The sequence below is a fragment of the Rhinopithecus roxellana genome, chromosome 6, assembly GCF_007565055.1.
Source record: "Rhinopithecus roxellana isolate Shanxi Qingling chromosome 6, ASM756505v1, whole genome shotgun sequence".
NCBI lineage: Eukaryota > Metazoa > Chordata > Mammalia > Primates > Cercopithecidae > Rhinopithecus > Rhinopithecus roxellana.
In genome coordinates, this window is record NC_044554.1 from 138,813,148 (window position 1) to 138,831,241 (window position 18,094).

The following is an 18,094-nucleotide window of genomic DNA, read 5'->3' on the forward strand; positions in this document are numbered from 1 at the left end:
AAGTTCTGGAAATAGATGGCAGTGATGGCTGTACAACATTGGGGATGTACTTAATGTCATTGACTTGTACACTTAAAATTGTTAAAATGGTGAGTTTTGTGTTATATTATTTCACCACAATTTTTAAAAAACCTTCAATTTTCTTCTCAATAAAATTAGAATTTTAATTTTATTAAAAATGTTTGATAACTACATTACATAAAGAGTGTGTGTATATATATATATGTAGCAAGACCTAGACATAGTGGCAGACATCTGTGATTTCACTGACTGGCATTACCATACTTTTGAGATCGGTGTTCTGATTTCCATTTTGGTAAGCCCACCATCCAATCTGATTTGTTTCACTACATACCAGCTGATATAATTTGGATGTTTGTTGCCTCCAAATCTCATGCTGAAATGTGATTCCCAATGTTGGAGTTAGGCCTGGTGGGAGGTGTGTGGGTCATGGGGGTGGATCCCTCATGAATAGCTTGATGCCATTCTCATGGTAATGAGTGAGTTCTCACTTTGAGTTCAGGTGAGATCAGATTGTTTAAAAAGAGTGTAGCACATCCCCTCTCTGTCTCTTACTCTGTCACCATCTGATACATCCAGTCCCCCTTTGTGTTTTGACCCTCACCAGAAGCAGATGCTGGCACCACACTTCCTGTGTGGCCTGCAGAACTATGAGCCAAAATAAGTCTCTTTTTAAAATAAATTATCCAGCCTCAGGTATTTCTTTATAGCAACACAAACGGACTAACAGAAAATTTGTACTGAGAGTGGATGTTGCTGTAAAGGTACCTGAAAATTTAGAAGTGGCTTTGGAACTGGGTAACAGGCAGAAGTTAGAAGAGTTTGGAGGGCTCAGAAAAATATAGGAAGATAAGGGAAAGTTTGGAACTTCTTGAGACTTGTTAAGTGGTTGTAACCAAAATGCTGATAGAAATATGAATAGTGAAATTCAGGCTGAAGACGTCTCAGATGGAAATGAGGAACTTACTGAGAACTGGAGCAAAGGTCACCCATGTTATGCCTTAACAATGAACTCGGCTGCCTTTTGTCCATGCCCTAGGAATCTGTGGAAGGCTGAACTTAAGAGTGATGACCTAGGGCAGGAGTCCCCAACCCATGGGCCATCGACGGGTACCAGTCTGTGGCCTGTTAGGAATCAGGCTGAATAGTAGGAGGTGAGCAGCATGTGAGCAAGCATTACCATGTGAGCTCTGCCTCCTATCAAATCAGTGGTGGCATTAGATTCTCATAGTAATGTGAACCCTATTGTGAACTCTGCATACAAGAGATCTAGGTTGTGTACTTCTTATGAGAATCTAACGCCTGATCTGAGGTGGAACAGTTTCATCCAGAAATCATTCCCCCACCACCAGTTTGTGGAAAAAATGTCTTCCACAAAACTGGCCCCTGGTGCTAAAAAGGTTGAGGACTGCTCTCCTAGGGTATCTGGCAGAAGAAATTTCTAAGCAGCAAAGCATTTCAGATGTGACATGGTTGCTTCTAATAACCTATGTTTAGATGTGAGAGCAAAGATATAACTTAAAGTTGGAACTTTTAATTAAAAGGCACTAGCTGGATGTGGTGGCTCACGCCTATAATCTCAGCACTTTGGGAGGCTGAGGCAGGTGGATCACGAGGTCAGGAGTTTGAGACCAGACTGGCCAAGATGGTGAAACCCCATCTCTACTAAAAATACAAAAATTAGCTGGGCACAGTGGCATGCGCCTGTAATCCCAGCTGCTTGGAAGGCTGAGGCAGGAGAATCTCTTGAACCTGGGAGGTGGAGATAGCAGTGAGCCGAGATCACGCCACTGCACTCTAGCCTGGGTGACAGAGCGAGACTCCATCTCAAATAAAATAAAATAAAACAAAATACTCCATGCTTTCTGTACTGCCTGTAGAACCATGAGCCAAAACAAATCTCTTTTCTTTGTAAATGATTCATTCTCAAGGATTGTTTTTTTATAGCGGTGCAAATGGACTAACACAACAACAGCTGTAGGTTAGTCCCCAACTGGCTTAGGGTTTAAGGATAGACTTAAACTCTAAATTGATGCAATCAAAATGAGCCTTGGAAATCCTTACTGAAATGCTGGGAAATAATGTCTTCCTCTCTGATGGAGTCACAAGGACAACTGGTGACCATCTTGGGACTGCAGTGGAAAGTTATCAAGAATGTAACAACATCACAAGTAGACAGAAAAGAGAAACAGAAAGAAATCTATAGCTAATCGTATGGGCTTAGCTACCAGATCAAGCAGGTTTTACTTAAAGGCAGTCATATCTTGCTTTTTTTCAGTTGAATTAACACATTGCCTTTTCGTCCTTTTTTCCCCCCCTTTGCTTATGTTACTTGGGTGTTTGTTGGTTATAATCATTCTTAATATAGAGGACATTTAATAGACCTTAATGTAATATTCTCCTATCCCAACACCTGAGAAAGAATTTTATATCCCCAGTTCATCCAACCTAACTCAAGAGCTAATTCTCCAGTGCTTGTATACAGGTCTTTTAATAATAATAATAGATTATGTGAAAATGTGTTGGATACTTCAATAGAAAGTGAGAATGCAAGCAATGGATATATTTTTTCATCCTCTAAAATAATATAGGTATCATTTGAATTTCTAAAGAAAAAATGTAGTTCAGTCTATCCATATAAGAAACAAGTAGGTAGGTAGTATCTTGTTTATGGGTGACCAGCACTGTATTTTAAAGATACTATAGTCTTCTCAGCCTCTTTGTTACAAATAAAAGCACTTCAACCATGTAACAATATTAAGATTTACAGTAAAGCCTCATAGTCAGTGCCTATGCCTACTCAACAAATCTGGTGTTTGCTCCCAAGTGAGATAACCTTAAAATAATGTCATCTGTATAAGCAAGTTAATTATTTAAGGTGTTTAGAGCATGGTGGAAAAGCCGCAAAGGAAGCACCATCCTCTTAAGTAGACAAATTGGATATTATGTCCATGACTGCAAGCTCTTTATCAAAGCCTATTTGTACAAATTATAAACACTTCTACTGAGCATGTTTAGCTGGTTCTTGAACACTCAGAGAAAATTACAAGTGGGGGAATATTTGGGGAAGATTCTTTTTTTTTTCTTTTTGGAGACAGAGCCTTGCTCTGCCACCAAGGCTAGAGAACATTGGCACAGTTTTGGCTCACTGCCACCTCTGCCTCTGGGTTCAAGTGATTCTCTTGCCTCAGTCTCCCAAGTAGTTGGGATTACAAGCACATGCCATCATGCCCGGCCAATTTTTGTATTTGTAGTAGAGACAGGGTTTCACCATGTTGGCCTGGCTGCTCTCAAACTCCTGACCTCATGTGATCCACCCGCTTTGGCCCCCCAAAGTGCTCAGATTATAAGTGTGAGCCTGGCCTGGGGGTAGGGGGGATTTTAAAATTTGTGAATAGTAAAACTATTTGGGGAAATATTTCAAATATTTCTGAATTCTAATAGAGCCAAGGAACATTACCAGACCTTTGAAAAGTCTAATAGGTCTCATCTTGAACACCTCTATATTCAATTATTAAGCATTTACTTGGCATCTACTGTATACAAGGCATTCTACCAATCACTTTTGGATATAAGGGAAAAAGACAGAGTCCCTGACTTTAAGTCATTAAGAAAAAGCTACAGTTGTGTTCATCTCCATTTGGAAGGAAAGGGAACAAGCTCAATTAAAATGGCTCTTTTTTAAAAGTACAGTTACTGAAGAATAATTATTGAACTCTAAAGGAAAGTCAACTTTATCAAATGCATGGTTTCTCAACAATATTTGAGGTTTTGCAATATTTAAATAAATTATGCTGTACTTAATTTTTTCTGAAGAGGTAAAGGAATTTGGTAGTAAATATACATGCTCATATAAGACCGTTTATTGTTGGGCAAGGACTCTTTAAATATTCTTAGACTTATACTCCATGAACCACTTAAATCATACTCATGGCCTTGGTTTAAAAAAATTGAAATTTTAGAACCACAAACCATAAGGTCAGGCCTGATAATCTATATTTAAAATTATCCTCCTAAAAGATTCTTGGGCATATTAAAGCTTGAAAATCTCTGACGTAGGTTATCCAGATGAGCAACATGTCCTCATCAACCTACATGTTAATAGACAACTTAGAACATATCTACAAAAGACGTTAATATTTTTCTGCTTTAATCAATTTAAATTAAATTAAATTAAATTTTCTTTCTGCTTTAATCATTTTAATAAATTAAAGATGATTGTCCTGATTTTTCATAAAGGTTTTAGGGAGGCAATGTATTTGAAATACTACCAGTGTATCTTTTTAATCATATAATTAATGTTTTCCCCATGTGCTGCCTCCTCTTCAAACACCTAGAATACTCTATCCTTATGAACCCAGGAGACAGATGTGATCACATAAAAAGTGAAAAAAAAAGTAACTTCTTTTTAATGATTTTTATATTTAAAAACTAATGTCCTTTAGGGGAATAAACCCAATCTTGGTTTAGAGTAGAATAAATCAGTGGCTCTCAAATTTAGTATGCTTTAGAATCACATGGATAGCTTGTCAAATCATGGATTATGCTATCTCTTCCCCAATTTTAGAGTTTCTGATTCATAGGTGGGAGTATGGAACTTCTAACAAATTCTGGGTGATGCCAATTTTGCTTGCATGGGAACTTTTTTTAAATTTAATAAATATTTGAAAATCTTGTGTTTGAGGAGGGTCAAGTTTCTTTTCCTCACCTCTGCAATTTTATACACCCCAGTACCTGATCGACAGAAAAAACTGCCCTAGCTGGGAGAGGGAAATGAGAGATAAAGTGATCAAAAGGAAGCAACAAAACCCAATATTTGTGAGAGCTGAGAGAGAAGTACACTCTCTGCCTTCAAGGACATAGTGAGACCTAGACTGGCTTCACAATGAGTCCAGGCGGATGGTTTTAGGCACAATCAGAGCATAGGTCATGCCCTAGGTTGGCATGGAGAATGCAACGTGATTTCCATCACCCAGAGCTTACCATTGTGGGCTAAACTATTTGGATCTGAAGAGGCCAGGTCACCGCCCACCAGCAAGATCTCCATGATGATATTCGAAAATGGATGTCTGAGGACTAAGATTGGTAAATAAGTGTGTCAGTAGATAACAGAAAAGACAATTGAGAACCAGATAGTTCCTCCCTCTCCAATCCTTTAAAACTAGGTGTGGATCGTGGAATTTAGAACTGACCTGGGAAAAGGGGGAATCCCAGATTGACTGAGATTAGATTTTTACCACTCCAGTAGTGGATATGGGTTTAGAACTAAAATAATTTTATAAAATTAAGTTTTATTTCTTACACAACTGAGAAGTAAATTGAGAGCCACATCCACTACATAGTGATTACAATTTGAAGTAATGATGATGCACAATTGGTGTATTTCATGTCTGTTTTATTCTTTGACCAGTATTATTTTCTAAAATGATTATAGATTCATTAAAAGAGAAGAAATTAAATTTGAGATACCGAACTCTCCCCTTAAGTGATGTTTAGATAAAAATGCTTCATTTCATATCTACCTTTGCTGATAATGTGTCCTTTCTTTCATGTAATCTGTGAGTCTGTCTGCTACTCACATCTGAAATATTGTTTATAATAAAAACAAAGTAAGTCTAACGGAACAATACCACTCTTGCTTGCTCTCTTAGCATTTGGTCAAGCTGCAGTGGTTTCATTTTTAGAAGGAAATTAAAGCAAACATCAGCTTGTCTGTGCCACATGAAATAATTTTAACCTGCCTAAAATTACTTTAACCTGTGAAAATTTATGCAGAACATGTGTCTGTGTTTTGATTTGTACTTCTGGTTGTCTAGGTTAAAGCCAAATTCACATCAACATATCTTTCATTTGCTGCAAGATTTCAAGATAAGAGATGAGAAAAAGAATTTGGACTCTCTCTTTGTTGGCATGCAAATCAAAATGAGATATTCAGCAACTGACTCTAGAACCACAAAAATAGAAAACAACAATACAGTAAACCAATTCTAGGAGGAGACAAAATATCAAACTAAAAGTTAATATAGAAATAATTAAGGCAGCCAGGTGTGGTGGTTTATGCCTGTAATCTCAGCACTTTGGGAGGCCTGAGGCAGGCGGATCACCTGAGGTTGGCAGTTCAAGACCAGCCTAACCAACATGGAGAAACCCCGTCTCTACTAAAAGCAAAAAATTAGCTGGGCGTGGCAGCAAATGCCTGTAATCCCAGCTACCTGGGAGGCTAAGGCAGGAGAATTGCTTGAACCTGGGTGGCGGAGGTTGTGGTGAGCTCAGATAGCGGCATTGCACTCCAGCCTGGGCAGCAAGAGCAAAATTCTGTTTCAAAAAAAAAAAAAAAAAAAAAAAAAAAAGAAATGATTAAGGCAAAACTGACATATACTTTATTAATATAACACTGCATCTTTAGTTTACATTGATTTCATCGCAAGGGGTGTTATTAAGTTAGTCTTAGAACAAACTAGAGAGAAAAATCAATTGTATCATCAAAAGTTATTTTGAAATTTTAGAATTCAAAATAGAGGGCAAAGAAAACAATACAAAAGCAAAATGAAATAAAAACATTGCAACTTAGATTTTCATATTCTTTAGGTGTTAGCATCTGACATAGAAAAGTTTTTTTACTTGTGATGAAAAATTTAATTCACCTATATGTTGGTTTATTTTAATTCATTTAATTGCAGTCAAGACACAGGTCCACATGCTACATAGTAATAAAAAGGGGAAGTTTGTAACAAATCTCTTATTATGTCACTTTTATATATTACATAGCCAGAAATTCTCACCTTGATCCTATTTTTTTGTTTCAGTAAAATATTAAAAAGAGAAGTCATGAAAAACTTTATGTAGGGTTTAATATGTTAAGACATATGATTTTAAAAAACTTTGTAATCAATATTGGGCACTACTGTCTGCCTCTGCCACATGTCACATCACTCCTTAGCCTATTTATAGCCTTCGGATTTCTGTTTGTTAGTTGGTGATGGTTGTGGTCATTGTCACTGTATGTGTGTGTGTGTGTGTCTGTGTGTGTGTGTGCGTGCATGTGTGTGTGTGTAGTCTCATTTTGCTATTATGTCCTCTGCCACTTTCTTCGCAAATGGGAAGAGGGTTAAAAATTAAGCTTAATATGAAGCAAGTACTTGGCACCTGCTTTCAAAGAACTGTGAATCATAAATGGAAGAAAGTTCATTCTGCTACCTCTTATCTGTATTTAAGACCAGCCTGCCGGGTGCAGTGGCTTATGCCTGTAATCCCAGCACTTTGGGAGGCCGAGGCGGGCAGATCACTAGGTCAGGAGTTCAAGATGAGCCTGGCCAGTATGGTGAAACCCTGTCTCTACTAAAAATACAAAAAAATTTGCCTGGCATGGTGTCGTGTGCCTGTAGTCCCAGCTACTCGGGAGGCTGAGGCGGGAGAATCGCTTGAACCCGGCAGGGGGAGGTTGCAGTGAACCGAGATTATGCCACTGCGTTCTAGCCTGGGCGACAGAGTAAGACTCTGTCTCACAAAAAAACAAAAACAAAAAAAGCCCAGCCTGTGGATTATTTTAAATATTAGACTTTTCTATCCTGGATTCTCTATTTGCTTATTGTTTATATGTTCTATTTGTCCATCAAATTTTCTTATTTCTTGAATCATTGTCAACATATTATCCTTTAATTATTTTAACACAGTTTTTCTTAATTTTTGAAGTGTATTTGTAATAGCTACTTTGTAACTATTTTGTAGCAATCTTTGCTTAATCCAACATAGGGTCCACTCAGAATCACTTTCTATTGACTAATTTGTTCCATATGCTTTTCAAATATGCATTTCCACATCACTCCCAAGTTTCTTGTTAAAGGTGGACATTTTTATGTGATATACTGTAGTGAGACTGGATTTTGATTGCTTTTTCTAAAGGTTTTTGGATATTATTTTATTTTGCGATTTTGTTTATGCCTGTACTTAAACTGTGGGATCTGTCTTGCCATGGTATTCAGCTATTTATATCTCTTTACAATATTTTTTTTCTTTTTAATTCCTGATTTCCAGGGGTCATTTGCTTGTAGGCACCGCAATGTGATTCACCAATGGTTTGGGCAGAACTTACGGTCAAATGCCTCAAACCTGCCAGGCTTCTATTTGACAATATAATTGTGTACAGGTAAAAAACAAACGAAAAACAACAACAACAGCAACGACAAAAACACACATTCAAAATTCAAGCAACTTTAAAGTCTATTTCAGCTTTTACTTTCTGCCAGGCCCTTGGATCTCTCCTGCAAACATGTGTAGTTTCTGAGCCAGCCAGGGATGTGTGCTTACCTACTCTTTCTATGGCTCTCTTATTTATGGGGTGTCCTTGTTACATTTCTGGATCATGCCCCAATTGGGACAGTAACCTCATGGTTGCAGAGATACAGGTTTTATTATTTCTTTCCTACTGAATTTGTTACTTTCACTGACAACACTACTAGACATTTGGTTTTACACTCTTCTCAAAATTGGATTCTACCTTCTGCCTGTGATGGATGCTGCCCAGAAAGGATGGGACTGTAGATTTCCACTGTTATTAGCCAGAGATCTAGCAGCTTTGTATGTGTAAACACTTCTCAATGTGTGCTTTCCCACTGGTCAAACGCTAGAGCCCTGAAATTGATATTACATTTTTTTCCGGTTTTTCACTAGTTTTGGGGCAGAGGATTCCCATATTTATGCTAATGTTATAAAATTATTGGTCCATTCTTTAATTTTTTTTAAGAACCTCTGATTCAGAAATAATTTGGGACTTACAGGGCAGTTGCAAGGACAGCACAGACAGTTCTTGTGTATTTCTCACATTTCTTCCCCAGCGTAACATCTCATATAGCCACAGAATTTAAAAATTAACATTTGTAGGATTTTTAGACTCTATTCGGATTTCAGTAATTTTCCTGTTAATTTCCATTTTCTGTTACAGGATTGAATTCACAGTGCCATGTTATATTTTGTTGTCATATCTCCTTGGTTGGCAATATACGAATGTATCTCAGTCATGAAAGACATTGACACTTTTGAAGAGTACAGGTTAGGTATTTTGTAGAATGTACCTCAATTGGGGTTTTCTTGTTATTAGACTTGGGTTATGGAATTTTGGGAAGAATATCACAGGGGCCAGGTGCCCTTCTCATCACATAGTATAGGGTTACATGATATCAACATGATTTATGACTGGTGATGTTCATCTTTATCTTTTTATTATGAGGCAGTGTCTGTTGGGTGTCTCTACTGTAAACTTTACAATTTTTCCCTCTCCATACTTGGTTCATTAGAAGTAGGTTACTAAGTTCAGCCCACACTTAATGGAGAGAGAACTATGCTATACCACCTGGAGGGAGGAAGGAATATCAAAGTTTAAAGTTGTGTCAAAACCACATGGTAATGAATAAATGATTTGAGGGAGGTACTTGAGACTCTTCTGTAAATATCCTATTTCTCCTTAAAGTTTTATTCACTAATTTTTAGCATTCATCAATGAATCTTCACTGCAATAATTATTACTGTGGTATTTAATGGTGATTTAAAACAAATTTACCAATTCTTTCTATATTTATTATTTGGATTTTTCTATAGGCATTATTTTCCATTATTTTTGAAACCAGTTTTTCTGCCTCATTTATTTCAAAACATAATTCCTCAGATTCACCATGAATTGTACAACACTGTGGCTTTAAACATACTTGCCATTGGAATAGTCTGTGATACATTTCTCCTGGTTTGTTATCAAACATGTTTTTACTGCAAGAATCAATGAAATACTCTTACTAAAGTCTAAAGTCTTGACCATTACTTAATATTTCTTTCCACTGCACAATTTCATTTAATTTATTCCTAACATGAGAGTATTACAATTTTTTACCATCTTTATGAAAATGATTATACTATGGATTTGTGTCTTCAAAAACATATATTGAAATTCCCAGTATTTCAGAATGATACCTTATTTGTAAATGAGGTCATTGCACATATAATTAGTTAAGATGAGGTCATACTTCGGTAGGGTGGTTCTGTTATCCAACAGGACTGATATGTTTATGAGAAGAAGACACAGAGACACACAAAGGGAGAACTCCATGTGACAAAAGAGGCAGAGATGCGAGCTTCAAGCCAAGGAACACCAAGGATTGCCAAGAAACCATAAGGAACTAGGAAGAGACAAGGGAGATTTTTACCTGCAAGTTTCATAGGGAGCACAGTCCTGCTGATACCTTGATTTTGGACTTCTAGTTTTCAGAACTGTGAGACAATAAATTTCTGTAATTTTAAATCACCCGGTTTGTGTTACTTTGTTACAGCAGCCCTGTGAATCTAATACAGTTTACAAAACAACACAGTTTAGACCAAAATGTGAAATATCGAGTTAAACTTGTCACAGCCTCAGAATGTGCAACTGTAAAATTAAAATTTGTTGAATGCCCTTTTTAAATTTTAGAAACTCAGAGAAATGCTGGCTTTTTCTTTGGCATAAAATTTTAATTAAAAGATTAGTCCCCAAGTTCGGAAAAGTTGTAGTATATTTATGTGATGTCAGTGAAAACATGTATCATTCTAAGAGATATGTAGATGTTGACATCATTGTAAAGAAAGAATTTAACTGGAAAGTGAAAAAGTTAATCAGTATGCCTTTGAAAACAGAAAGATCATAAGAACTAGCTTGTTTTAATATTTACATAGTTTTAAACTAGGGAAAGACACAAAAGAAATCATAGAGTGCATGGTTTGAAAGATGGATTTAGAAATTATCCTATTACTAATTAAAATTACTAGTCATTAAGTAATTCTATTACTAAATTTCACATTCTTTAATGTACTAACATTTGTTAATTATCCAAAATGTGCCAGGCACAGTGCAAGGAGCTGGAAATATAAATATCAACAAAGTAAACTCATTTTCTTTATTTAATAATTAAAAAGCAACTCAGAGAGAGGAAAGGCAGAATAACAACAAAGTCATTCATGTTTGCCCTCATGTGATTGTTGAATTACTGTGTACTCTTTATTTCAGCTGACATTAAAACAACTGCGTTTTATGGAAACACATGAAAGTTTATGTACATAAGGGAAATTAAGAAAATAATGATTTATGATTAAATAATAGTTTAGATTTGTTTTAGATTAGATCATTCAGATGTCAGTAACAGGGTATTTAAGTACATTATATGCAATGGTGTGAAAATACGTAAGGTAAAAAGTTTCCGATTAATGCAAAATTTATTCAGACTACATAGGAGGAAGCATGACAGGAAAGAGAATATACTCCATGGAGAAAAATGATGCAGGGAGGGAAGATGGAGGGTGACCAAGACTGGACGAAGGTAGGAGTGGGAGACTCACATTTTTTAATGGCCAAGGCAACAGTCTTTGAACAAAGACAATAAAGAACTGAGAGAGTAAATTATACAAAAATCTAAAGAAGAGTGTTTGAAGCAGGGCAAATAGTAAATTAAAGTTCATGAAGCAGGAGCATGTTTACCCTTTTAGAGGAATTGCAAGGAGGCCAGTGAAGCCAAAACAGAGTAATAAGCAAGAATGAAACATGTTGACTAAGTCAGTGAATGGCTGGATTATGCAGGACCTTATTGACCATTATAAGGATTTTTGCTTTATTCTGAGACACAGAAAACCATTGAAAAAATTTGAGGAGAAAAAATGATCTGATAATCATAGAAGTGATAATACATGTAAACACTAGTAAGAGACTGCTTTTCTGCAGGCATTAAGGCCAGGGAGAGAAACCCAAGAAGAACTGAGCATTAATTGTACCTCTATGTGAGTGACTGTTTTCTTCTTTGGTATGTTTAAAACCTTTCATGAAATGCACTTTTTTCCCTGTTGCTAAATCACAGAGTTGGGCCCTGCTACCCCAAGACTATGTTTAAACTTGATTATAAGACATTAGTAGATACGACAGCTGTAATAACATCCTATCACCATTAAACATAAAAGCTGATGATAATTACCAGCCCATCTTGACATGTATCATTTTCTGAAAAACATGATTTTGTTGCTTGCTGCTTTAGGAAAGTAAACATGTTAGACTTGGACATCATCACCAGGGTGTTATTTTTGGATAGTTTTAAATATTTTATGCTCTATGATTGGTAAAGAACCTGTGCATTACATTCTATGTGTAAATAAGTATAATCTAGAAAATACTTCTTAGAAACGGCTAAACTTGACTGTGTCAATTTCTGTCGTTTCTATCATGTGAAACATCTAAACCACCAGTAGTGATCATGATCTAACATATAAAATAAGACGTTGAGCCTAATGATTTTCTGTTACAATTTCTTTTCTTTTTTTTTTTTTTTTTTTTTGAGACGGAGTCTCGCTCTGTCACCCGGGCTGGAGTGCAGTGGCCGGATCTCAGCTCACTGCAAGCTCCGCCTCCCGGGTTTACGCCATTCTCCCGCCTCAGCCTCCGGAGTAGCTGGGACTACAGGCGCCCACCACCTCGCCCGGCTAGATTTTTGTATTTTTTTAGTAGAGACGGGGTTTCACCGTGTTAGCCAGGATGGTCTCGATCTCCTGACCTCGTGATCCGCCCGTCTCGGCCTCCCAAAGTGCTGGGATTACAGGCTTGAGCCACCGCGCCCGGCTACAATTTCAAATGTGTCATTTTCATTGCTATATCACATTGTACAGTGAACAATAGTGGTAGAATTTCAGATGTTTATGAATACATGTAAAAGATGGCTCATGGAAATCAGAATGAAAATAGATTATGATGCAGGACTCTTGTAGGCTCTGAGACAAACCACCTCCAAACTCAAAAAAATTCCACACATTTTTGACGAGTCTCAAGTAAATTTTCCTTGCCAAAACACATAGGGAAGAATAAGTAAACAGAAGATGAGGAATTATTTCAAATAATAAGCTCTTAGGTTCTTAGTCATTGGATGCATGAAAAACAATTAGAACTCTTAGATATAGAGAACCCAGGCTATAAATGTAAAATAGTCCTCCTATCCTCATCCTTTACCCTTGTCAGATATCATTAAAATACCAACATTATTTTCTTCCTAGTTGGAAGTAGCCTCAAAATCTTTCTTACAGATTACAGTGACGTAAGTCTGAAACCTTTTGTTATCCTTGAGCTAGAGCCCTATTTCTCAACACCGACACTATTGACAATGTGAACCAGATAATTCTTTGTTTTGCAGGGCTGTGTTGTGCATTGTGGGGTATATAACAGCATCCCTGGCCTCCACCCACTAGAGGCCAGTAGCAACTACTCTGTCTACCCCTACTCTCAAGTCATGACAAAGAAAACGTCCCCAGACAATATTGCCCTTGGTTGACAACCACTTCCCTAAAGATAGATATACCTAGTAAATAAAGGACTTTAAGATAAAGCGTAGAAGAAAATTAGCTTGCTATGGTATTAGAAATGCCATAATCACCTTCTTCGTGGCTATTCTTCCTTCTAGCATGTTCAGCATGGTAACTTCCGGCTCTCATCCTGGTTTTTAAAATTTCATGTCCAGGCATCATCTGTCTCACAGCTTTTGCCTAGGAGATCCTGATGAGGTACTGAAAAGACATTTGGATATTAAAAACAATTGTCACTTTAACATCAGCCTCAGGCTGATGTTATTTACTTATTTAATGAATGAGTTTCTGTATTGGGTGATGGTACTTAATTTTACACAGATCTTCATATGTAGTTATTTGTTTATACATATAAACATATAAAATCTATATAAATAGATCTATATAAATAAATTGTCTTTTTTGTTGACTGACTTGATTCTTAATTTAAGTCTCATATGTAGTTTTTAATTGTGATGTTTTGTAAAAGGAAAATTCAATGGATGGTAACAGTATTTGTCTTAGAATATGCTGAAAGTCAAATGAAAGGGACAGAGTGAAGTCTCTGTAAGTAATATTGCATTTTGTTTTGCCATTTCCCTCTGTTTAGGAGCATCTATTGCTTTTAGAGAGCTAATATTTAGTAAAGAAAATCTAAGAACAGGAATTAGGTAGAATGATTATTTATTCTCTTTTTAATAGCCACATGGTTCTCCCACACATAAAGTTTCTTATACCATCAATGGGAGTTCTATGCCAAGGACAGACTGACAATAATTGGAAAGAAAATTGAAATTTACTTTTGTTGTTTAGATTATTTTGGTAACCATGGTAATGGAAGACCAATATAGCACTTTAAAATAACACTCAAAAACAAATTTGGAATAAGTTTTATTTATTGAGATAAATATTATGTTATATTAGGAATACTGGTAATTTGTGGCTGAACATTTTGGGCTTTAACAGATGGACAATTTATTTTTTCACTTTTCTCTTTCCAAAACTATAGGCAGCAGCATCAAGAAAAGATAAAAAACTTTTAGATAATGCATTTAATAAAAAAATAAATAAAAATAAAAATAAATATTACAGAGAGATAGCAAAAATATATTGATAACACAAGTATCTAGAATTCAGTCAAATTTGTTTCTGAACTTCCTGGTAATTAGGGTATAACACATGAAATTATTATTTAATTTAAAATTATGAGGATCATTGCGGAGAATAATACTGTGAAAAGAACTTTGACTTTGATGATTATCTTATTTTTTTAAAGTTATTTTTTCTGTCATCAAAAGCCATGCTACAAGGATAAGTATAAGCTTATTGACATCTACTGTTGTGCTGGAATAGTATTAAAACTGTACATGCAAAGATATCTGTTATTTTACTTAATTGTACATTAGTGTCACCAAAATATTTGATAAAAGTGTTTTGCTAATATATTTTTTAAACACTTAACTTTAAGGAATTCTATGTTTTATTTACATGGAGCACTCAATTCAGAGATTCTTTTCACAAGGAAATTTTGGCTCCAGATCGTCTATTCTTTCTTTCTTTTTTTTTTTTTTTTGAGACATGGTCTCGCTTTGTCACCCAGACTGGAGTGCAGTGGCATAATCTTGGCTCACTGCAACCTCTGCCTCCCTGGTTCAAACAATTCTTGCACCTCAGCTTCCCAAGTAGCTGGAATTACAGGCACATGCCACCACGCCTGGGTAATTTTTGTATTTTCAGTAGAGACAGGATTTCACTATGTTAACCAGGCTGGTCTTGAATTCCTGACCCTAAGTGATTCACCCACCTAGGCCTCCAGTGATGGGATTATAGGTGTGAGCCACCTCATCTGGTCAGGATCTTCTATTGTTTAAATAAGGCTGCCTTCTGGTACCTTGTCTGGGTCTAAAAGCCAGGAGGTTACAGATTGTATAATTGTGCTATACAATACCTGGCTTTCAAAATCTTTAGATTCAAGTCAATATATATTTAAAAAACAAAACAAAACAAAACAAAAAAGAACAAAAAAAAACCCTAAAATTGTTTTTAAATTACTTTTCTCGATGACTATTTCAATTTACTCTCAGGAAAACCCTGTGAGACATTTTCTTCTTTTTTTTAAAGTAAAAATATACTGAGGTACACAAAATGAAATATGATATAATAGCAGAAATGAAACTAAATTTCAGGGGTTCAGTCCTTTTTCTGTATATGACTCTGAGCCCTTTTCAGCCCTTTTTCTGTATATGACTCTGAGCGTTCGCTCTCTCTCTACACACACACATAGACACACATATGCTCATATAATTGCTCATATAATACATATACATATATGTTTTTATTTAGACAAAATTTAGGGGTTATCCTTTTTACTTTTCTATTTTAACTTTGGTTTAATGGGTTGATATTACATTGAAGTTTTTTTTAAAAAATGTTCAGAGCTGATAAGTTTCTTTCTGTAAAGAAACTTATAGAATTTGATGTGTGATCTGTGTTTAATATTTAGGGCTCAAGGATCAGAAAGAAGAGTGTTATCTTAACATATATAGTTATGTTGACCCCATGTCCTAGTTTGCTTGGAATAGTATGAATTTATGCCTCTAGTCCTGCGATAATTATTAATAGCATTTCTTCAACTTTCAAAAGTGTCTTGGTTTGAAGGACAATGTGTGGTTATTTTACAACCCTTCTCAAAATCTCTGGAGAAAAAGGAGCATTGAAAATAAATATAAATATAAATTTAATCAATCCAAATGTGAAACAGATGACTAACTTGTTCTTTAGGGCCCAGAGGTCAACTAGAGAACATAGCCTGGAATGGAACTGCTGAAAAGCAACAATTATTCCAATGTATTGTGCTATTGTAAATGAAAAATAAAAGCTGAAAACAATGTCAGTCTTTATGTGGAAGCAGAAATGCCATAATCACCTTCTCTGTGGCTGTTCTTCCTTCTCTCTTGTTCAGGATGGTAAATTTTGGCTGTCATCTTGGACAAAAACAAGCAATATAATTATAAACACTCTCACCTTTTAGTTTAGTTCAGTTCCTAGAACTAGTAATGCTTTAAAGGAGCGAGGTGCCACTTTTACTCTAGGAAATACAGTGTTACAAATATTAATTTTTAAAAAATAAATGAGAAAAAATAGCATCACAAATGTTACTCAAAAATCTTTTATACCATGCAACAGTTTTGGTAGTCATAATGACATCATGTGATTGACATTATAATAACTTAAATTCAATCACATACAAAAACTCTACATAAGGCCTCTCAATTTTATGTGATTGTCACAATTTATATCTATTAATATTGTGTATCTTTTAACATCTTTTTAGTTATAACTACTTTTAATGCATTTGTCCTCTAACTTTCATACTAGAGTTAAAAGTGATTATGGGCCACAGTGACTCATACCTGTAATCCCAGCACTTTGGGAGGCTGGGGTAGGAGGATCACTTAAGGTCAGAAGTTTGAGACCAGCCTGGTCAGTAGAGCCAGACTCCATCTCTACAAAAACAAAAATTAAGCATAGTGGTGAATGTTTGTAGAATCAGCTCCTTGGGAGGCTGAGGCAGGAGGAACACTTGAGCCCAGGAGTGCAAGGCTGAAGTGAGCTATAATTGCACCACTGCACCCCAGACTGTGGTGACTGAGAGAGTGAGACTCCATCTCTAAAAACAAACAAACAAAAAACACAAAGTGATTATGCAGCACTATTATAATATTAGAGTATTATGAATTTGATTATATAGTTACATTTGCCAATGAGTTTTATAATTTCATAATTTCTATGTAGTGTGTATAGCTTAGGTTAATCTTTTTCTTTCTCCTTCATTTTCTTTCTTTTTTATTTTCTTTTTTGTCCTGTGGATGTCCAGTTGCTCCAGCATCGTTTGTCAAAAGTTTTTGCTTACTCCATTGAATTGCTTTTGCACTTTCACTAAAATTCAGCTAGTCAAGGTATCAATTAAAAAAACAAAGTTCAAAACCTAGTAAATGAGTTCAGCAAGGTTGCATGACACAGAATCAATATTCAAAATCAAACACTTTTATGTATTTACAATTGACATGTGGAAACTGAAATTGCTTCAAAGAAAATGAAATACCTGAGTATAAACTTAGTCAAACTTACAGGATCTATAAGCTGAAAGTTATTAAATGCTAACTTAAAAAATAAACAAAAGACCTAAATAAATGGAGGAACATACAATGGCCATGGATAAGAGGATTAAACAAAGACTCTCTGATTTTAAGATTTTAAAAAAAGATGTTAATTCTGTTTTCCTTAAAGAGTTGGGGACGATTACGGTATATACCTATGAATTGTTTGATAATGTCAGCTTTACTAGTACTATTATCAACTTATACCTCTTTTTTTCTAGTATGCAATCTGTTACTTTATTCTATTAATTCTACTCCCTTGTTATCTATAAAAGACATTCTTCTTCTCAATTCTCTTTTACTTAGCTCAAGCATTTGTTAGTTTTTACCATTTAATTGGTCTTTCTTATTCTAGCCTAATGCCTGTCCAAGTTGCAACCCACTTCAAATGGATTCTTTTTAAAATTCCCTATCTGATCCTGTGTCCGTCTTGCTTATAAATTCTTCACTCCTTTTACTAAAATTATTACTGTTCTAACATACAAGAGAGAAGAGAGATTGCACCAGTAGAGATTACTGGGGAAGAGCAGGAACGACAGCAATCATAATAGCAAAAGCAAGTACAACTGACATTGTTAAAA